Source organism: Puma concolor, chromosome B2, assembly GCF_028749965.1.
Source record: "Puma concolor isolate L17-30 chromosome B2, mPumCon1.1.hap2, whole genome shotgun sequence".
Lineage (NCBI taxonomy): Eukaryota > Metazoa > Chordata > Mammalia > Carnivora > Felidae > Puma > Puma concolor.
This window is the reverse complement of record NC_141671.1, coordinates 73,867,346-73,890,024: the sequence shown is the minus strand read 5'-3', so window position 1 is coordinate 73,890,024 and position 22,679 is coordinate 73,867,346. Positions and strand designations below refer to the sequence as shown.

Below are 22,679 nucleotides of genomic sequence, written 5' to 3'. Positions count from 1 at the left end.
TTAGTATAAGGTGATGTTGGTAAAAGCAGTAAAATATCTTGGTTAAGAACCTGAGTTCTGAGATCAGACTTACAACTCTTTAGTTCAAATCAGTATCCAGTTGTGTGTCCCCTTCGGTTACCTCCTTCTCCTTTGCTCCCTGTCTCAGCCTCTTCACTCTTTAATGTGAGAGATAAGAGCATAACCTCAAGGAGTTGTTGAGAAAATCAAGTGTGATAGTGTTCACAGAGCACTAAGCTGTGTGCCTAGCATGTAATGGTAGTAAGCACTCAATAAACATTAGCTAATTTTAACACTATTGTGTAGAATAAGAATTCTACAAGATCAGGACAAAGCAGCAAAGCAGTCATAAAATATTAAACAACACATCAAACAAGTAAGCGTTGATAAGTGAGATGCTAGTGCTATTTGTTAGCATAATCCTCTGGTGTGAAAACTATTACTGTCTTATTTAAAAGAAAGATGGCTTGCTTGAAAATGTTGGCTTCTCTAAGTATTAAAACTGCAATTCCAATTTCAAGGATGAAATGCATCTTGACGTAGGTACTTCTAGTCTATCAATAATGTTGACGTCTAGCTGCCTGTGTTTCTTTTGTGCTCAAAATGTTGAGGCTTCTCAGAAGTTGGTCAGTAGCTACCAAGCTCAGTGAGAGAATCAAGAGGGGGCCCATTTCCTAAGGTGACAGTTAACTGGATTAGGTATTAATTTGTTGACTATAACCAAAGAACTCCAAGGTTATTGCAAAACAGGTAATTTGAATGATTCCTCCCATAGAAATCTGGATTTACGACTAAGGTCATATATCTCAGAAACATCTCCTACATGTTACCACAGATAACCCATCTGCCTACACCTCTGACTGGACTGTTCATACGCTAGTCAATATACTCAACACAAACATACTGATTATCTGGTAATTAATTAGTGGCCCGAACTGATTGGGCAATTAGTTTAATTCTTTTATTTTTATTTTTTTTTCAGAGAGAGAGAGAAAGAATGATAGCACACATGAGCAGGGGAGAGGCTGAGAGAGAGAGAGAGAGAGAGAGAGAGGATCCAAAGTGGACTCTGAGCTGACAGCAGAGAGCAGGAAACAGAGCACCAACTCATGAACTGTGAGATCATGACCTGAGCAGAAGTCCCACTTTTAGCTGACTGAGCCACTCAGGTGCCCCAGGTCAATCAGTTTATATGACCAGTGTGATAAACCCAAATAGGTGTTAGGAGAAACTCCATAGGAAAAACTCTTGTGGAGTGTTTTTATCAAAACTTTTTTTTATCAAAATGGAAGATACACTCTGATCACTCGATTTTATTGACTAGGAAACAAAGAGCCAAAGATGAGCAGTGGCTCAGCTAGTCAGGGGCATAGCAGGGATAATATTTTGGTTTCCTGGTTTCTCATCTCAACAAAGTATTCTCACCTGCCACCACTTCTTCCATGTATCGAGTATGTTTCCGTATCTTGGCTATTGTGAAATAATGCCTCATGAATATGAGAGTGCAGGTATCTTGTTAATATCCTGGGGTTTTTTTCTTCCAAGTTGTATTTAAATTCAAGACAGTTAACATATAGTGCAGTATTGGTTTCAGGAGTAGAATTTAGTGATTGATCACTTACATATAACACCCACTGCTCATCCCTCCTTAATGCCAATTGCCGATTTAGCCCATCCCCCCCACCCACTTCCCCTCCAGCAACCCTCAGTTTGCATATGAGTCTCTTACAGTTTGCCTGACTCTCTTATTTTACTTATCCTTCCCTTCCCTTATGTTCATCTGTTCTGTTTCTTAAATTCCACATATTAGTGAAATCATATAGTATTTGTCTTCCTCTCACTGACTTATTTTGCTTTGCAAAATGCACTGTAGTTCCATCCACATCATTGCAAATGGCAAGATTTCATTCTTTTTGATGGCTGAGTAACATTCCATGGTACATATATACCACATCTTCTTTATCCATTCATCAGTCAATGGACATGTGGGCTCTTTCCATATTTTGGCTATTGTTGATTATGCTGCTCTACACACTGGGGTGCAGGTGCCCCTTTGAATCAGTATTATTGTATCCTTTGGATAAATACCTAGTAATGCAGTTGCTGGATTGTAGGGTAATTCTCTTTAACTTTCTGGGGAAACTCCATACTGTCTTCCACAGTGGCTGCACCAGTTTTCATTCCCACCAACAGGACAAGAAAGTCACCCTTGCTCTGCATCCTCACCAACACCTGTTGTTGCCTGAGTTGTTCATTTTTGCCATTCTGACAGGTGTGAGGTGGTATCTCGTTGTGGCTTTGATTTGTATTTCCCTGATGATGAGTGATGTGGAGCATTTTTCATGTGTCAGCCATTTGTATGTCTTCTTCGGAGAATGGTCTGTTCATGTCTTCTGCCCATTTACTAACTGGATTATTTGTTTTTTGGGGGTGTCGAATTTGGTTAAGTTCTTATTGATTTGGGATACTAGGCCTTCATCTGATATGTCATTTACAAATATCTTCTCCCATTCTGTCGGTTGCCTATTCATTGTTTCCCTAGCTGTGCAGAAGCTTTTTATCTTGATGAAGTCCCAATAGTTCATTTTTGCTTTTGTTTCCCTTGCCTCCAGAGACACATCTAGTAAGAAGCTGCTAGGGCTGAGGGCAGAGAGGTTGCTGTCTGTCTTCTCTTCAAGGATTTTTGATGGCTTCCTGTCTCACATTTAAGTCTTTCATCCATTTTGAACTTATTTTTGTGCATGGTGTACAAAAGTGGCCGTTTCATTCTTCTGCATGTTGCTGTCCAGTTTTCTCAACACCATTTGTTGAAGAGACTGTCTTCTTTACATTGGATATTCATCCCTGATTTGTCGAAGATGAGTCAGCTATACCTCTGTGGGTCCATTTCTGGATTCTCTATTCTGCTCCATTGATCTTTGTGTCTATTTTTGTGCCACTGCCATACTGTCTTGATGATTACAGCTTTGTAATACAGCTTTAAGTCTGGGGTTGTGATGTCTCCATCTTTGGTTTTCTTTTTCAACATGACTTTGGCTATTCAGGGTCTTTTCTGGACTCATACAAATTTTAGAATTGTTTGTTCTAGCTCTGTGAAGAATGCTGGTGTTATTTTGATAAGGATTGCATTGAATGTGTAGATTGCTTTGGGGAGTATCAACATGTTAACAATATTTGTTCTTCTAATCCATGAGCGTGAAATGTTTTTTACATTTCTTTGTGACTTCTTCAATTTCTCTCATAAATATTCTATACTTTTCAGAGTTCAGATCTTTTACTTCTTTGGTTAGGTTTATTCCTGGGCATCTTATCATTTTGGCTCCAATTGTAAATAGGACACATTCCTTGAATTCTCTTTCTGCTGCTTCATTACTGGTGTATGGAAATGTAACATATTTCTGGACATTGATTTTATACCCTGCAACTTTGCTGAATTCATGTTATCAGTTCTAGCAGTTTTTTGGTGGAGTCTTTCAGGTTTTCCATGCAGAGTATCATGCTGTCTAGGGAGAGTGAAAGTTTGACTTCTTCCTTGTTGATTTGGATCCCTTTTATTTCTTTTTATTGTCTGATTGCTGAGGCTAGGACTTCCAATGCTATGTTGAATAGCAGTGGTGAGAATGGACACCTCGATCGTGTACCTGACCTTAGGGGAAAAGCTCTTAGTTTTCCCCCATTGAGGAGGATATTAGCCGTAGGTCTGTCATATATGCCATATAATGTCATATAATGTTGAGGTAAGTCCCTTCTAGCCATACTTTTGTAGGGTTTTTATCTAAATAAAGGATGTTGTATTTTGTCAAATGTTTTTTCTGCATCTGTTGAGAGGATCATATGGTTCTTATCCTTTCCTTGCTTTTCTCAATGTGGTGTCTCACGTTCATTTTAGTATCCTGTTTTCATTCCCTTGGAATCCATACCCACAAGGGGAATTGCTGGATCATACAGTAGTTCCCTTTTTAATTTTTTTAGGAACCTCCACACTGTTTTCCATAGTGGCTGAACCAATTTATATTCCTACCAATAGTGCATAACGGCTCTCTTTTCTCCACATCTTCACCATTATTTCTTATCTTTTTAATAATAGGCATTCTAACAAGTACATGGTGACATCTCAGTGTGGTTGTGATTTGCATTTCCCTGATGATCAGTGATGTTGAGCACCTTTTCATGTACCTGCTAGTCATTTGTATGTCTTCTTTAGAGGAATGTCTTTTTATGTCTTCTGCCTGCTTTTCAAATCACATTGTTTGATTTTTTGCTATTCAGTTGTGTTAAAGTTTGTAAATAATTGTCTGCCACATGTTCAGAATGAATTCAGATTATTTTAAAGATTCTATTATTTTATTTAATATTTTTCTCTTTATTCTTCTTCCCAAATGGAGAACCAGAAACAAAAAGAGAGAGGAGGACCTTTCTTAGATTGTGTAATAAAGAGTCTGACTCCATTTCTGATGTTTGACTACTGACGGTTGTCAAGTCCCACCACTCCTCCTCCCTTCCGCCCCACAATTAGCAAACTGATAGGGTAAGTCGGGTACTTCTTTCTTTGGTGCCAGCAGGAAGTTCAAACCAATTAAACCTCTGTCCTCAAGGGAACCTTCATCCTAGCTCTACTCCTAACCACAATAAAAAACCAAGCCAATCTCCTTTTCCCACTTTCAAACTCCTTTCCCGACTCTTAGACTTCCTGAACTCTATTTGGACATGCTAGGGAGCTTCTCTGCTCTCCCTATAAAGCCCTATCACATGAGTAGTTAACTTTTAGTACCCTCTTGGTGCATGTGTGGCATCATAGGTCAGCATATCTAAACAAACTTTGGGTTGGGGTCCATTTTGTCTCTGTGGAGTGTTCTGATAGACTGTTTTTATGCATACATACAGTCAATAGCAAAAAGGAGAAAAATCTTTGATGGGATTTGAATTTGGTGTTTGAATTGTAATGAGTGGATTCCAAAGATTGAAAAGTAATTTTAAAAATAAATGAAAAAATAGGTGAAACAGGTGAAGGGGTTAAGCCACACAAAATTCTAGTTATAGAATAAATAATTCACAGGGATGAGAAGTACAACATAGGGAATACAGTCAATAATTCTGTATTAAATTTGCATTAAAAATTATGAAATCTATTTTTTATTACAGGATTGAAACAAATAATTTACTGAAGCATAGTTGGAAGCAGTGATTAGAGAAAAAAATGTATTTTATATTCCCTCTGAGTTGTGGACACTCAATTAAAAAGTCATATTTATATCAGAAAGAAAAGCAACTTCAGTTCAACTGATTTGAGGTCTATGCTTTTAGCATGACAAGATTTGCCCCACCTAAATAATCACTCTGTGGAATAAATACAGTATGACAGAAGCCTCTCCTGGAAGATCTACATTTTCAGTAATATCAGAGTCATTATGTGCTCTAGGAAAAAGGCCAATTATGTGTTTGGATGTTCTGTCACAACATGTAACCTAAATTATTCACAAATCAAATTTTCTTACAATTTCCAGCATTCTCTATAAAGACCCATTATACTCATCCATTTATCCCCCACAACATATATAAACTACAAAAAGGAGTTTGTTGCCTTAATTCTCTACCTTATCCCCACAACCTAATATAGTGCTTGGCAAACAAGGCTCATTCAATAAATATTTGTTAAGTGAAACTCATCAAACAAGATTTGTTGAATGCCTAAATGTCAGACACTGTTCCAAATACAGGTGCTAAATATTTTGGATTCTTTAAACACAGAATATTTTAAATAAAAATTAGCTGAGTGATTTGGTTATAATGATTTTCCTTGCACTAAGAATGCTCCAAAAGCACTGACATGGGTGGCTAGAAGCCATGACTTATTCTATCACCTCAAATCCCTGGCCAAAATGTTGTAAGGATGAGGTATAGGCAGCTGGCCAAATCAGTCCCGTCCAAATCATCCTTCAGAGATTGTCCTAAGAGGAAAAAAAAGAAAAAAGATGGTGGCCAGCCCAATTCTGATGCAGAGCATAAAGGCTATAAAGCTCACGAGCTAGAGACTGTTTATCCTGTGGAGGAAGCCAGTCTCCAGCAGAAGAGGATGAAAATTGGCCACAGAGAGAAGAGCACTTTGGTAGATTGTATAAGTAACACCTTTCCTTACCCATCCCTATATGTATACTTTTACCTGTGACTTTCAGTTTTCACAAGTGGCCAGAATCTATTTACCCAACCCTTGATTGGCCATTTGGATATCCTCTTTTTTGAGAGAGAGAGAGAGAGAGAGAGAGAGAGAGAGAGAGAGAGATTGAGGGGACATGAGAGGGTGATGGGCAGAGAGAGAGAGGGAGACACAGAATCCGAAACAGACCCTGGGGTCCTGTGCTATCAGCACAGAGCCCAATGCAGGGCTCAAACTCACAAGTGGAGAGATCACGACCTGAGCCGAAGTCAGAGGTTTAACCGACTGAGCCACCCGGGTGCCCCAGATATCCTCTTTCATAAAGTGTCTATTTAAGTTCTCTAACGGGTCCAAGAAAAGTTGCAAACTTCTGATTTGTTGGTCTTTATTTTTATCGCAAAGGTAAAAGCTAAACTCTCTCTAGCTTTCTACATTCCTGAATCGTACACCTCCTGACATTTGATTCTCCTCTAAATTCAATATTTGGATAATTCCTGAATCTGTTTTTATCATCTATTTTTTCTTGATTGTCACATATTCTTATCTTTTCATACTTCTAGTAATTCTTATTTCTTATCTTTTCATACGTCTGTTTATTGCATGTAAGACATAGCGTAAAAATAAAAACTCTATAGGCTCTGGATGATATTATCTACTACCAGGCAGAATTCCCCCATTCCTTTCAGGCAGATAGGATAAAGGACAGATGAGCCCAATCCAAATCAGAGATTGAGTTATGGCACGGTTCAGTTTTAATTGTAGTAAATCTGTGTCTATATCTAGCTCTCTCGTTTCCTAAGATGTGACCCTTCTGGGATTTTGATTGAGTGTCCTTCTCCTCAGCCCTGAGATTCTAGGAAGATCCAGATCTCCCCTTCAGGATTTCACAGCTTGACTCTACCTTCCAATCTCCAACTACCTTCCAAATCTGGTAAGCATCTTGAAAAGGAAATTAACAACGTCCTAATTCTGGATGCCACCTGCAGTAAGTCCTGTTTCCTCCGAGGCACTGTGACACTGCAGAGATTTCAGAGATTTCACTCTACCTTGTAATAGTTTCAGGCAACCCTCTCACAGAACTAGACCTTACATCATGTCCAGTGGGAAAAGGCATATGTGCTTCCTTGGCCTCCCGTGTTTCCGGTTTGTCACACAAGCCCTGCACAATCAGTGAAAGTTTTGCTGGTTTCTCTTTTCCCCCAGCAAGTCCTAGGAGAGATCCACTGCACATCATCAGGTCACCTGAGAAAATCCTTTCACCACAGTCATTTTGGCTCATGTAATCCTTGTTGTTTTCACCATTCTCTGATGGCTTTAAAAAATGATTTCACAATTTCTCTGGCCTTCACTCACTTTCATGGAGGCATTGGCCTGCCATCAACTAATACATGCCATCCAGAAGTAAACATCTCCTGCATCTATTCTTAACAAGGATTCTCAGGAAAAAAAAGCTAAGCTTGAATATGTTATTTTACAGAGATAAAATGGGAATATATTTACATGAACATTTAAAAACATTGATTAGTCAAAATATATATTCCCTTTAGAGTTTGGAAATATCTTTTTTTTTTAATGTTTATTTATTATTGAGAGACAGAGAGAGACAGAGCATGAGCATGGGAGGGGCAGAGAGAGGGGAAGACACAGGATCTGAAGCAGGCTCCAGGCTCTGAGCTCTCAGCACAGAGCCCGGCGTGGGGCTCGAACTCACAGACCGCGAGATCATGACCTGAGCCAAAGTCAGATGCTTAACCAACTGAGCCACCCAGGCACCTCAGAGTTTGGAAATATCTTAAATGTAACAATTTTCCTGAGATCTTAAAAAATACTGTGAAACACAGGTTTAGAATAAACTATGGGACTGTAATTGGCAGAAACATCTTTGTGCCTTGGTTGTAACACCTCCAAGACCTAATTTTTACCTTCTTTATTTCTCTACTGACTACTCAAATCAACCAATTTCTTCTAACTGCTTTGTATTTTTATTTGTAAATTGTAAATGTAAATTGCTTGTAATTTACAGCCTAATAAATTGATCTCCTCAAGTCAATATTTTAAAAATATCTGTATAATATACAGTATTCTAGGGAAAGATGTTGCTATTAATTAAAGCAGTACATCTCTTTTCTGAAAACTGGTAACACATACATCAGCTAAACCTTGGTTTTCTTCTTTGCATCTTCTCCAAAACAACAGTCCCCTTATCACAAGGTTATTGATTAAATGAAGATTCTGTAAAGGAGATTAGAGACCCTTTGTGTTATAGAGCATATTTTATGAGAAAGATTGTGAGTAGATGTGTCCCTTATCATCTCAGCTTCACATTAAAAAATATACTCAAAATATATTAAAGACCATCATACTAAAATTTTTATTATGCAGAGAAATTTACGCAGGGTTTTGATATGAAGATGGCATACATATATTTGAGTGTGTTTGGAGAGAGTTCTCCATGGGTCTCACATACCTACACATCTTATGAGAAAAGCATGACTACTACCCTTTGTTCCAAACTATCACTTCAAGAATGTTTGTATGGTGAACAATCTTGGAAGATAGTAACAATGTTTCCTTTTAAAGCAATGGTTCTCAACTGAGGGTGATTTTGACTCTCACGAGACATTTGGCAATGTCTAAGGATATTTGTGATTGCTATGACTAAGGGTGCTACTGGCATCTAGTGGGCAAAGGCCAGGGAGCTGCTAAATATCCTACAATGTACAGGACAGCGCCCACAACAAAGAATAGTCTGGCCCAAAATGTCAATAGGGCTGAGATGAAGAAACCATGCTTTAGAGCAAAGGGCAGACATGTTGCTGCCCATTATAAAATATTTAGGTTCCCTGAGTTCAAGGTTCCTGTCTTGAAATACATCCTACTGTTTGTGCAGGGGTCATCTGACCATTTTTGTGTCACTTGTGAGATTGGGACTCAGGGTAATCATGCAAAAGTGTTGACACTTTTGCTACTGCTTTTGTGGTGAGTAATATACTATCATCTCTGACCCAGGATATGCATGTCTTCTACCAGCAATTATGAAACTATGGAACTTAGATTAAAAGCAGGGTAAAATTAAAAAAAAAAAAAAAAGCAAAGTAAAATTGCAGACTTTTCACATTTCTTGACAAACTTTTCTATATTTTAGGAAAAAAATAAATGCAAAACCAAAACGCATCTGAAAAATCTTTCAATATAGATGATAAAAAAGAATTAGTTGATTAACTTTCTAAGCATTCTGATAATAATATGCTAAAAACTACATAACTCAATGGAAAAATGATCAAAGATATGATTATATGATTAACATTTTAATTTTTTTTGTAATAATGGTATTATATTTATTTTTAAAAATGTCTTTGCCTTTAAGTTGTAAATAAAGTTCTATGGCTAAAGTAGCATGATGATTTCACTTTACTTTCAAATAGTTCAGGGAAAAAAAGTGTGTGTGTGTGTGTGTGTGTGTGTGTGTGTGTGTGTGTGTGTGTCTATGGAGAGAGAGACCAAGAACAAGAACATGGCAAATGTTAAAATGTAATAAATCTATGTAAAAGATACAGGGATGTTCATTGTAGTACTCTTAAAAGTTTTCTGTAGGTTTAAACTGTCAAAATGAAAAGGAAGGGAATGTAAAAGAAACATATGGCATAGGTCTGTGTTCAATAGTTTAAGACTGCAAAATAAAACTCTGATTTACCTTTTAAAAAAGATATAGTTGGCTTATAAACAATAAAAAGATCTGCCTTATTCATAATTTTTAAAATGCAAATAAAATGAGTTTTTTAAATTTCTATGATTGGCAAGAATGTTGAAGTTTTGTTTTTAATTGATTAATTTTTTAAATGGTTTCAGGAATAGAATTTGGTGATTCATCACTTCCATATAACACCCAGTGCTCATCCTAACAAGTGCCCTCCTTAATGCCCATCGCCCATTTAGCCCATCCCCCCACCCAACAACCCTCCAGCAACCCTCAGATTGCTCTTTGTATTTAAGAATCTCTCATGGTTTTCCTCCTTCTCTGTTTTTATCTTTTTTCCTTCCCTTCCCCTATGTTCATCTGCCTTGTTTCTTAAATTTCACATATGAGTAAAATAATATGATATTCGGCTTTCTCTGACTGACTAATTTCACTTAGCATAGTACATTCTAGTTCCATCCATGTTGCTGTAAATGGCAAGATGTCATTCTTTTTGATCACCGAGTAATACTCCACTGTATGTATAAACCACATCTTCTTTATTCACTCATCAGTCAATGGACATTTGGGCTCTTTCCATACTTTGGCTATTGTTGATTATGGTGCTCTACACATTAGGGTGCATGTGCCCCCTCAAATCAGCATTTTTGTATCCTTTGTATAAATACTTAGTACTGTAATTTCTGGGTCATAAGGTAGCTCTATTTTTAATTTTTTTGAGGAATCTCATACTGTTCTCCAGAGTGGCTACACTGGTTGGCATTCCCACCAACAGTATAAGAGTGTTCCCCTTTCTCCACACCCTTGCCAACATCTGTTGTTTCCTGAGCTCTTCATTTTAGCCAAGAATGTTGAAGTTTGATTGTATTCAATACTGATGACACTTGGAGAAAAGACACTTTGGTGGGAATATGATTTAGAGTAACATTTTGGAGGAAAATTTTGAACAATAATCAAAGCTTTTTAAATGCACATAGTCTTTCATTAATTGTTGATACACTGAGGACACAATTTCTTCTGCATAGCACTTGTGCTCAGAGTGTTTAAACTGAATCTAAACATTTGAAAAATCTGAATTGTAGAACATTCTGGAAAACAACTGGTCTGGACCTTAAAAGCCATCATGAATAACAAAATGTCAATGTCATGAATAACAAAAGTAGCTGGGGAACTGTTTCAGATTAAAGAGAAATGATAATTAAAAATAGGATAGAAAAATAAAAAAATAAATGCACATAGTCTTTAATCTGTTATATTTTTAAGATTTTACTCTATAGAGATATTCTCAATGTTCATCCAGACCCAGTACAAGCATGCTTATTGTATAGTTTCTTGTCATAGGAAAAAAATAAAAACAAGCTCAGTTTATGTCACTAAAGCAATGATTAAATGTTTTATGCATCCAGTTACGTAAATGCATGTAGCACTAAGAACAAGGGTCTACATATGTATAGGCTATTGTAGAAAGAACTTCAAGATTTGTTAGTAAATGGGGGAAAACAACCAATGGTTTAGTGTATTATATAGGTATCCTGTTTTGGAAATAAAAGAGATACAGACAGATGTGGGTAAATAGATGGAAGACAGCAGATACTATTGGTGCTTGGGGCAGTGAAAAGAGCAGATGGCACAGGTTCGTGCCGAATGCACAGAGTTTTGAATCAAAAGCAAAAAGTTTCTGTAGTCACACACAGGTGAAAGATTAAGAACAAGGGCACTGAAATAAAAGGGAAAAGGATATAAGATAAAATAGAGTCTGTGAATCACCTGCATCGTATCAACTTGAAATGACTCCCAAAATTATATTTCTGCAGGTCTCTCCCTGCCACTCACCACTGTCCTTGCCCTCCCTAATTTTTTGGTGCAGAGTCTCTGACTCCCAGGTTCAGAAATCAGCACATTAACAAGCTTCTCAGGTACGCTTGGCCTCACAATGTCTGAGAATCAATAGAGTGGCTCTGAGTTTTGTGAGTATGTGGAAACAATGTAGCCAGAATCTCTTGATTGTTTTTCCTCCTGGCTGCAACATCCATTTGCTCAAAGTCTGTGCAAGCTTTTCCATCTCTCCTGTGTAAAGGAAAAGATATCCCCACTCTTTGCCAAGGTATTCTTAAGCCCCACCTGTTCCTGATCAATACCTCCCATCTCCTCTTCTAGTCCCCACTATTAGTCGACATAAAGAACCACTGGATCATATTTCTCTGGAGCTGAAGGTACAGTTAAGTCCATCTTTCAGGTTGTTTTATTTACTTAAAAAAATTTTTTTAATGTTTTTATTTATTTTTGAGACAGAGAGAGAGCATGAGCAGGGGAGGGGCAGAGAGAGAGGGAGACACAGAATCCGAAGCAGGCTCCAGGCTCTGTGCTGACAGCACAGAGCCTGACGCAGGGCTCGAACCCACAACTGTGAGGTGGTGACCTGATCGAAGTCAGATGCTTAACCATCTGAGCCATCCAGGTGCCCTCTAGGTTGTTTTAAATTATGGGCTGAAGTGGCAAGATAAAAGTTGAATGCAGTATAAAATAAGAGAAAAATAGGCTAATGTTTAAACATCCACATTTTTATGCACAGCTGAGCCCTGGATGAGTTTCAGTCTGCAGTGGTCCTTAAAACAGAAAAAGAAAAAGGACAGAGATAAAGATAAATACTGCCTCACAAACAGGCAGCCGCTTTTAGTTTAAAATGTGAAGTTGGGTAAGAAAGAAGTGTTCTGTGACAACAGCTACAGGTCAGGGTCTCTTTGCTTTGATTCTTATGAGCACCCACAGTTACAACTGCCAGGGATGTACTGTAATAATAAAAGACCTGCCTCTAAAGCCTATCCATCTTTGCAGCATTGAGTATTTTTACTACTACTCAGCTTAGACTGATATGTCATTTTACAACCATAAAAGTAGAAGGTTCCTCTCCATTAATTTTGCTGACTATTTAAAATGGTTTTCAACTGAGAACAAACTGAGGGTTGATGGGGGGTGGGAGGGAGGAGAGGGTGGGTGATGGGTATTGAGGAGGGCACCTTTTGGGATGAGCACTGGGTGTTGTATGGAAACCAATTTGACAATAAATTTCATATATAAAAAAATAATAAAATAAAATAAAATAAATAAAGAAGAAAAATTAAAAAAAATAAATTAAAAAAAATGGTTTTCATTTAGATGTCCTAACATTTAGGGGTGTTAGGGGTTGGGGGCTTTTTTTGGAAGGCATTGTTAAGTATAATTTTGGGTACTTCCAGTGCTAAAATGTTAATCATTATATTTTAAATGTAATGTCCTTCAAGAAATTAATTAAAGGCAATGTCTGTCAGACCCGAATAGTTATTACGCAGTGCCCCTCCCAACTTGTGAATGTTCACTGACCTCTCCAATCAAATTTTTCTTATTAGTCAGTGTAGATTAGCAGTGATTTGCCTGAGCAACTGGTTCATTTACCTCATGCAGACACTCAATCAATAATTCATCATATTGTCTTCTCTACCTTGACTTCCTAAAAACTTAAACCAAAGCTCTGGCCCACCTCTAGCAAAGAAAGCCTCAGTCAAGCAAACTGTGAACTAACCTCACCCGAATTTGCTATTTTTTCACCTTAGTTTTCTCTTCCGCTCACTTCGCTTACTTGGTTGTATCATGTGTTCTTTCCGAGTGGCTTAAATAATTTTTTGAAACCAAGGAGAATATAAACACATAAATTAGCTTCAAGCATTGCACGAGTTCCCACTGAATCAAAGTTCTGTTTCATCATGCTCACCTCCTCCTGGATGACAAAAATCATTCTTAAAAATAAACATGTCTCTCGGTGAACGCTTAGCCAGTCATCAAGGCATCAGCGTCATTTGTTCAAGTAACACAAACTTGAAATTACTCTTTGTTCCCATCAGTATCTCCTGTACACAGAGCGTGCCACTGCCTTCCCAGAGGCTAATCAGAAATCTTTTCCTTCCATCTGCTGCTTGTTGACTATTCAACACGTGAAGCATTCTTCCACGTCCTTCCAAAAAAAGCCCCCAACCCCTAACACCCCTAGAGTCACAGACTTCTCCTTCCTCTCCTCCATTTCATCAGCCATTAGCAAGGCACAAAACAAAAATAAACTAACAGACAAACTCCCCCCCCCACCAGCTGTCCCTGAAGGGCAGCATTTACTGGTTTCCTACTTGGGGCTGCTCGGTGAGCTCTGAGTATTACCTGTTAGTGCCGTGTCTTTATATTTGTACAGAAAAAAGCAGGCTTGCTCTCAATCCTATTTGACTCTCTGTTCTTGATAAAGCAATGCATTTTAGAAGGCTCTGTGCTCTTAGCTTAATGCTATTCATTTCAGAACATTTCTACCTGGATGCAGACCCCATATACGGGGAGGTATGTGCACAGATGATTTCAAGAGTACAAATCAGTGTGTCCTTTTAAGGGAGCTCTTTCAGATCAGCAGCTCTCCCAGCGATGCACAACTGTGAGCCTGTGACTTTTTCCCCAGGCTGGTAAGGAACAAGAGTCTTTGCAGTGACGCAGGAGGTCGAGCAGGAAGCGCTGGCTAAGTGTCTTTGGTGACTCACATCCATTTGCTCTCCAGCTCACTTGCAGTTTGCTCATTAGCATCAGTGCTGGAGGCTAATGGATACTCAGTAGGAAGTAATTTTTCTTTGTAAATGTCTGGTGAAAAATGGAAATGAAAACCCAAAGAGGGCTCTGTTCCTGACAAAGCTTTCCAAGGCTGACAGAGATTGTGTTTTGTGAGGTCTTGTTACAAGGTTCACTGGTGAATTTTGTGTTCTTAGGACCGATTATCTTCCTCCTAAGATAGGCAGGCTTTCAATAACAAAAAAAAATAGCATGACAAAATAAGTAAAGCTAAGTCAAAGAGGTTATATTTCTCTCTATTGTTTCTTTTAAATTTATTAGAGGGACATTTTTAAATACCATGCATTCATTATGTATCCAAGCACCCAGTGGTATGTTTGTAAATGTTTGGCAACCGTATCTGGGGAGAAAGAAAAGGCCCTGATTTCCACTGTTTCCTGATTTCCATGGTGTAAATACTCAGCCAGGGCCAATTTCAAGCTACAACATGAGTCATTGAATATAGAGGGTGGGTGGAGGGAATGTAAACATTCAGTTGCTCTTGTGAGCTGGTAAGTACCAGCTCCAACACCAGCAGCCCTCTGAACACAAACAGGGGCTCGTCTCCAAAAAACTGAAGTATAATTCTATTTGGCTGAAGGCCACATATTTATATATTTATACAATTTGTTCGAGTTGCCACTTCTTTAAATTCTCATTCCTGACTCACTCTTGGGTCCCTCTAGTTTGCCCTAGAAATAATATTTGAAAGGTTACAGAAATTGTCAACTCACTGAATATAAACATTGAGGTGTCCTCTGGTATTAGGAAGGTTAAAAAATTTTTTTTTCCACAAGAAGACTCTTGCACTGGGATACAAACCATTGATGCACTGACCATATGGAGTAGCTTATTGCCTGCCACTGCCAGTTTTTTTATATTGTTGTTTTTGTATCCAAATGTTTAATGGGTTTGGAGATGATTATTTTTATGGAAGTTATAAGAGGAGATGATATAATTCTGGGACTATGTAGAGATTCTGCACCTTTATTCACCTTTTGAAAGTGAAGTGAAAATATTGCCACTTCAGTGAACAAAACTAACACCTGATCAATTTAACGTCACAGTTGTGGATTTATATGCACAAAAAAAAAAAAAAAAAGCTGAGCTGTAAATAAAGTACTACCAAAATAGTCTATGCTAAAACTCCAGAATGCACAGGATTTCAAGACAAAAGATAACTAAGAAGAAAGACTGGAATCAGTCTGGCTGCATGTTCCTCAAGGCCTAGAATGCGGGTTAGGGCTTGGGCCCTAAAGCCAGACTGATGGATCTGAATGTCAGCCCTCCCACTTGCGAGCTGTATGATATTGGGGAAGTTGCTCATCCTTTCTGTGGCAGTTTCCTCCGCTGTTAAGTGGTGAGTATAATAATACCTAACTCACTGGGTTACAATAAGGGTTAAATCTGTCAATATATAAAATGGCTACAAAGGCATTTTATAAATAACATATAAGTGTTTGCTAAATAGGTGCATACTAAATAAACACGAGAGAGAATTTTTAAAGACTAAGAAACACAAATGGATGAAAGATATAATCTAACTATAGATTAAACTAACTAAATCAAGCCAGATGATTTATAAAACAAAGTGTCATTTAAGCTAATAAATTATATGACCCCCTCAATATTGCTTCCGCTCCCCTGACCATGCAAAGTAATGCTACTGCAACATAGTGGATTGCAAGTAAAACACTGAACAGTCTAGTTAAAAGAAGCTACCTCTTTCTATCTCAACCGACCTGAAGAAATTTCCTTCGTGTGAACATTCGGGTAGTCTAAAGGATACCTTCTGATTATCACAAAGACATTCACAGAACCATGAGACATTCCCACCTCTGCAGTGTTTACTGCAATGGCAAGGGTAGAGGGAGGGCATTGGTTAAGGCTCTAAGAAGTTCTGAGGTATTACTAGTCATATCTGAAATGTCGCTGTGAGAATTTCGTGGAGTTGTGCACAGCTCCTGTCAAATATCAGAGTCCTTGAGTTCAACTGAAGTCATGCATCCTTTCTACTCTATGAACCCTAAGTGATGGGATGAACTTCTTCAGTGTTAGTATTGCCTGTTGATGCACTAAAAGAAGAGACAGACCTACATCTTCTATGGTGTTTGACCTTTCCAATCCTAACCTGCCCTCCTTTGGTCCCTCTTAATCTCCTCATACTGCTGACTTCCCCCTAAGTTTCAAATCATCCTTTTCCCAACCCGCTACAATTGCTGGTAAGATTTAAAATATACACAGATTGCTAATGTCTCAGTAAAGATTTCCTTCCAGATAACACATTTTAGAAAGACCCTTATGGAAATATAGTCTCATAGTGATTCTGACCATAGGCATTTCAGGCATGTGGCAGATTCATAAAAGGACTAGGGGGAATCACTGGGGCAAGGATGCACTTGCAAAGAAAATTTTGTTTTCCAATTTCCTTTTGAACCACACTACATAAGAGGTCACTTTTTCTACCTGATGGGATTTTCTCCCATAGTAAGACTCCTAAAAGTACTAAGTATTTCCCCATGTTAATCTGGTTTTACCATTCATTTATATTTTTCACATTCAGAAGAGCTAAACACATATTTTTGTATTTACTTATTTATTTTTATTTTTTATTAGCTAATAGGTCCAGTTAAAATAACTTTAAAGCTACACTGGATAACAAAACAGAATTTATGCAAAAGAGCTGAGAAATAGACACTTCTTACATTCTTAATACATCTATATTTTTAAGTGTAATAATAATTAAATTACACAAGCACCTTTTTCATGATCAGTGCAAATAGTCGCTTCAGCATAAAATAGTAATAACCACAAAACAGGAAGTATTTATTATTTAAGCATATGTATCCTATATGTTCACATGTATCATCTCATATGGCCTCCTAACAATGAAAGAAAGTTCAGTTTTCTCAGTTGCAGACACCAATGTTGCCTACCAATTATCTATTCTCGTCTTCTTACTTAATAGAAAAATTTGAATTATATTCAGGATGTCAACACATTCAGCAAAACTACAATGTCCTAGATTCCTCGTAGTTGGGGATAACTTTGTGTCACAGCACTAAGAAAATATGTGGAAGTGGAAACCTGTTAGATTGTTTTCTTCATGAAAATGAATCTGTCATGTCCCTTTGAACCCCATCCTCCCCTTCTTCTTGTCTAGAATATGGATATTATGCTTGGTGGTGCACTCATAAAGAAAACCATACACTAAGGATAGTGGAGCAGAAAAGTAGAAGCAACCCAGGATAATGATTAAGATGAAGGAGCAAACACAACAACTTTGAGCATAAATGAGGAAAGTAAATCCCTTGCTTGTTCAAGCCATTATAGTCAGAGTTCTGTTACATGTAGCCAACACAATCATTTCTATATCCTTTTTTGATATATAAGAAAATACAATCCTGGGGAGTTCTGGTCCAAGGTGATGACCTAGGAGGCTCCTGAACTCACTTCCTCCAATAAACATACTGAATCCACAGCTGTACGTGGAACAATTCCTTCTGAAAGAAATCCAGAAACTAGCTGAGTGACCTGCTATACAATGAGTGAACAAGAAAAAAAATCCACATTAAAATGGGTAGGAAAGACAGAGGCTCACTCTTGCCATAAACCTCACCCCCAGAACAGCAGCATGCAATTGGGAGGAAACTTAAAATGCCCAGCGTCTCCCCGAGGAGTGAAGGGTACAGCTACCCTTTAAGACTTCCACCTGAGGGACAGGTCCCCAAAACACCTAGATCTGAAAGCCAACGGGGCTTGTATCCACAAGATCCACAAAGAAACAGTTCTTAATAGACTCTGGAGGACTTATCGTGACTATCCCCCAGGGTTTCAGCACAGAGGGAACAGGCAGAAACATCCAGCTGCCAGTCCTTCCTAAAAGAGGTCTATTTGCATACTTTTAAAGCTACAGCCTAAAGGTCTGGTTTCCAATCAGCCTACATAGAGGTATTAACTGAGATTCTCCCCTTTGGGACATTGACAGATCTTAGGACACTCTCAACTGAGAGCCACAAGAACAAGGAAGGAAGCTTGGACAATCACAAAGGTTTGAGGGACAATGAAGAGCTAGGGTCTAGCTGAATGATAAAGTTCATCTCTTACACGAAACCATACCATCAAGTCTGAGAGGGGTGGCTGTTTTATCTAATGCTCAGACACCAATACAGGGAGTCAAGGAAAATAAATAAATAGAGGAATACGTTCCAAACAAAAGAACAACATAAAACCCCAGAAACAGACCTTAATGAAATGAAGATAAGCAATTTACCTTATAAAGTTTTCAAAATAATGGCCATAAAGATGTGCACCAGGATCAGGAGAACAATACATGAACAAAGTAAGAATTTCAACAGAGACAGAAAATATAAGAAAATACCAAATAAAAATACACAGTGAAGAATAACTGTACTGAAAAATTCAAGAGAAGGATTCAACAGCGGACAAAATGAAGGAGAGAAAGGATCAGCAAACTCGAAGATAGAGCAGTGTAATTCATTCAATCAAAGGAGCAAAGGAAAAACAAATGAAAAAGAAAACACAAGTTTGGAAACACTAAGCAGCAAAGCCAAAGTCACAGAGCTCCAAGATTTGCACCAATGTTTCTTTGATGCAGAGCCCATGCTCTTTCCACTCTTTCATACTGCTTTTATAGACACACAGGCATCCCATGTTTGCTATGGAAAAAAACCTTAAGGAGTATATAACCCAAATCCTCATTTTAATCATGAGGAACCTGAGGCTCAAAACAGTTAAATGATCTATCCTTCTAAAGTGTGATCAAGGGGCGCCTGGGTGGCTTGGTCGGTTAAGCGTCCGACTTCGGCTCAGGTCATGATCTCACGGTCCGTGAGTTCGAGCCCCGCGTCGGGCTCTGTGCTGACAGCTCAGAGCCTGGAGCCTGTTTCAGATTCTGTGTCTCCCTCTCTCTCTGCCCCTCCCCTGTTCATGCTCTGTCTCTCTCTGTCTCAAAAATAAATAAACGTTAAAAAAAAAAATTTTAAAGTGTGATCAAGAATGAAATCAAACAATCCAGTGCTCTCACCACTAATATAGTCAGAAATCATTGGGATAAAGTATGTGGAAAATTAACTTGAAGCCAAAATCAAATGCCTTTAATTTGGGGTTGGTGGCGGGGGAGGGGGGGGGAAGGGGGTGTTGCAGAAAGTGTGAAGAACACAAGGAAAAAAATACAAGTTCATTACAACAGATTGTGTTGGCAAATGATGAGGTATGGTGTTGCAAGAAGCAGATATTTTGGTATCACAGACAAGGATCTGAGGACTTCCAGGAAACAGACAAGCTGTAACTGAGGAGCACAGCCTCTGAATGACCCAGGGATAGGTCTTGCCAAGAAGGCTCTGTGATGAATTTCACTCATATATCCTTACAACAGGCAAGGCCACATAAAAATTTGCTTCTAAAATTTAAAAAGTCAGCATTTATAATGTAATTTTTGAATATATCCAAAGCCCCTTTCTTGCTTCACAACCATATCATTATACACATCCTGTGGGGGAAAAAAGCAGGTTAAGTAACGTACACGATAAAACACACAGATACATGCACACATATGTAAATGTAGACACAGAAAAAAAAAAACTGAAAAGTAATACATCAAAATGTCAACAGTGGTTATTTCTGAAAGGCAGGATCATAACTGATTTTTAAATTTGTTGGGGCGCCTGGGTGGCGCAGTCGGTTGAGCGTCCGACTTCAGCCAGGTCACGATCTCGCGGTCCGTGAGTTCGAGCCCCGCGTCAGGCTCTGGGCTGATGGCTCAGAGCCTGGAGCCTGTTTCCGATTCTGTGTCTCCCTCTCTCTCTGCCCCTCCCCCGTTCATGCTCTGTCTCTCTCTGTCCCAAAAATAAATAAACGTTGAAAAAAAAAAAAATTTAAAAAAAAAAAATAAATTTGTCTCATTCCTTTCCTGCATTTTCTAAACTTCTATACTAATATATACTACATTTATAACAGAAAAATAAATAAAAACATTTAAAAATCCTTTTGATGACTATATGGCACTACAGTTACAACACAAATGGACAAATAGAACTTGGAACTTTTAAATATATTTTCACATTAAATATCAATTTCATTCTTATAGTGATCCAATACGTAAGATGTTCCAATAAAACCATTCAACAATTATATTTTATTTGTTCACCACAATTTCTGATGGTACAAGGAGTGAAAAGTATGTCAGCTATGGTAAAATATGCTTTCTTTAAAGATCAGATTATTATTTTGCTTACTTTTTCAAGACTATGAGCTAAATTACAACCCTATATTATATTTGAACATGCAGATGCCACACCAAAATTTGATAAGCCACTTACTCTTACTTAAAATAAAAGCTGGTTTAAGTTATCGATGTAATTATTAAGCAACCATGTATTGGTAGTTGTTTGTTTTAGGAAAAGTGTACTTGAGCTTAAAATCTCTAACCTAATGCTGGGAGAAAGTGAACATGGCAATTCTGAAAAGAATTTTTTCTCAAAATATTGAAAGCAATCTTTTTATATAAAGTTTTGAAAAGTACTTACTATTTTGAAAAGTATTTACTATTGAGAAAATAACTAGGCAAATATTATTTAAATATAAAAAATTCACATTCAATTCATAGATTCAGATTCAGAAATATTTTATTTTCAACAAAATGACATAAAATATAAGGAAAAGATAATAATTTAAACTTTTTAAAATTCTGTAAATATTGATACACAGAAAAATATGCTACTGTGGACATTTATCATTTTGGATTGCCCAGATATTCACATATTTGAGGGAATCCCGAACTGACTAAAGAAGCCAAAGTTTAAGATATTCCCTTTCTCAGCTCCTTAGCTTGATAAGTCAGATACTCAAACTTGGGACTTTACTCTGCTACAAGTGACTAACAGCGATGACACAGTCTGCATTATTTGTAGTGCCTGGTGCTGAATTAAAAGTCCTATGCCATAATGGTGAGTTTCCCAGGGGAGAAGGATCTAGAGAGGGTTGCAGTCTGTGGCCATTGTTGGTGGCACCAGTATTGGGATCACAGCCTACTCCTATGGCCATATTCTTGGTGGGTTTTGTGCCCTTTTGTATCTGGTCACTTTCCAAGTCTAGTGCTTCAGGGTTCCCATCAATTTTGTGAACTACTCAGCAAATATTACTCTAAGAAAATGCTCATGCATTATAACTGGCCTTCGCCATGAGATATATATGACCACATAACCCAAACTGTATTAAGTTAGGCAAAAGCCTTTGGATGGGGTACAAGAAGTTGTAAGCAAAAAAATTAAAAAATAAAATAAAATTTGTAATTTGACTGGGACCACCAAAGCAGTGGGCTGTGGTGAATACCTGTCATCTTGGAAGCCCAGCAAGCAACACATTTTCTATCTGATGTTGATCGTAAAACAAATGGGAATCAGGCATCACCTCCCAATATGGAAGCCAGGAAGACTTTTTTCAGATCCCAGACAACCAGTACATAGGCTCAGCCAATCAGTTACTTCCAGCTAGGACTTGGAATACGGAGGTCATAACCCAAAGCCTCAGAAATGTCATAGATTACTCATTATGAGTTTGGCAGAGTTGAAAGTATATGCACAGGGCAGCAAGTATCCAGGAATAGCAGAGCTGAGTCATGGAAGCTGCTCTTCAGTGAAACAGCACAACTGGTGATGTCCTGAACATTGCTATGGAATTACCTTCATCCTACTGTTCTCCCTTCATCCCCTCCTTCATCCCCTGTTCTCCCCAGTGCTCCAGTGTCCTATTGCTTTCATGAGCTACCCAATTTACTTTCAACAAAATTCCATCTTATTTAAACTGCTGCTTTTACTGCTGTCAACCAAATTCCCTAATTGTTGAAAAGCCAAAGACCCAAAACTCCAAAACTTAGCAAGTATTTTTTTCATAAATATCAAGTTTGTGGGTATTAGAGGCAACATAAAATATTATAGAGTTAACAGTTTTGCAGTCAGACAGTCCAAGGTTAGAATCTCTCGCCTTACCCTTGCTAGATGTATGTACTCATCTCCCCTAATCACAGCGACCTTTTTTTTTTTAACTTTTGTCCCATGGTGGCCCTTTACTTTTTGTCAAATCACTTATCCATCACTGAGTTTTTCCCTCCTTCTATTCCTTCCACCTGTGGTTGCACCTCCCTCTCTTCATCCCCTAGTTATCCCTAACTCATTCTCTAGCTTTCAGTTCAGT

General features: G+C 38.0%; 1 long non-coding RNA gene across 11 annotated transcripts in view; it reads right to left on the bottom strand.

Annotated features, from left to right (window-relative positions):
* Positions 1-22,679, bottom strand: part of LOC147581049 (uncharacterized) — a 530,577-nt gene that overhangs the window by 398,908 nt on the left and 108,990 nt on the right. The window contains exon 1 of one of the 11 annotated variants that reach the window (XR_015251356.1): positions 74-274. The exons of the other annotated variants lie outside the window; for them this stretch is intronic. This is a non-coding gene — a long non-coding RNA (uncharacterized LOC147581049). Of the gene's footprint in view, positions 1-73; positions 275-22,679 lie in introns of those variants that run through there. 11 annotated transcript variants of the gene reach the window in all.